Below are 772 nucleotides of genomic sequence, written 5' to 3' on the forward strand. Positions count from 1 at the left end.
GCGTCGAAGAAAATATGGACTCACGCCAAATACACATTCGCATAGTTCGTTTGTGAAATAATGTAAATGTAAACGTTGCTGCAAAACGTATGCTGAAACACGCAGGCGGAGGACGACCTGGCCGAGAAGCAGCGCAGCAACGACATGTTGCAGAAGGCCATCGGCAGCTACAGAGACGCCGCAGAGCTTCCGGACGCCACCCCCGACTTGGTCAGAGCGGCCCTCAAGCGACGAGCAGAGCGCCAACAGTTCCTGGGTAACCACATAAGTGTCCGTGTTTCCATGGCAACAAAGCCACACATGCAAATGGTGACTCTCAGCTCATCGGTGCGGCACTAATAGTAATCGTTCTATGCCGAGGATAAAGAATATATGACGAGGGTCCTGTGTGTGCATAATCCTGTGACTACCTGTGGTGAAACCAGCTGATAAATAACGACAGTTTTTCTGTTTTATTAAATTTCCGCGTGTCAGGGCGGATGCGGGGCGCTGTGGCCACGCTGGAGAGGTTGGGGCAGATCTTTCCCGAAGACATAAGTCTGAAGAACGACCTGGGTGTGGCCTACCTGTTGCTCGGCGACAACCAAAGCGCCAAGACTGTCTATGAGGAGGTGAGTGATGTCGCCTGCTTTTTCTTCTGCTCTTTTTTCCTTAAGTCTCACTGGCGCCATCTGCAGGTTCTGGCGCTTGCGCCCAGCGACGGCTTTGCCAAGGTTCACTACGGCTTCATCCTGAAGTCGGAGAATAAGATCGCGGAGAGCACTCCGTACTT

At 52.3% G+C, this 772-nt stretch overlaps 1 protein-coding gene across 8 annotated transcripts in view; it reads left to right on the top strand.

Annotated features, from left to right (window-relative positions):
• Positions 1–772, top strand: part of unm_hu7910 (un-named hu7910) — an 18,523-nt gene that overhangs the window by 15,839 nt on the left and 1,912 nt on the right. The gene's annotated exons all lie outside the window — the stretch shown is intronic.

This window comes from Hippocampus comes, unplaced genomic scaffold (genome assembly GCF_001891065.2).
Source record: "Hippocampus comes isolate QL1 unplaced genomic scaffold, H_comes_QL1_v1.1 scaffold401, whole genome shotgun sequence".
Classification (NCBI taxonomy): domain Eukaryota; kingdom Metazoa; phylum Chordata; class Actinopteri; order Syngnathiformes; family Syngnathidae; genus Hippocampus; species Hippocampus comes.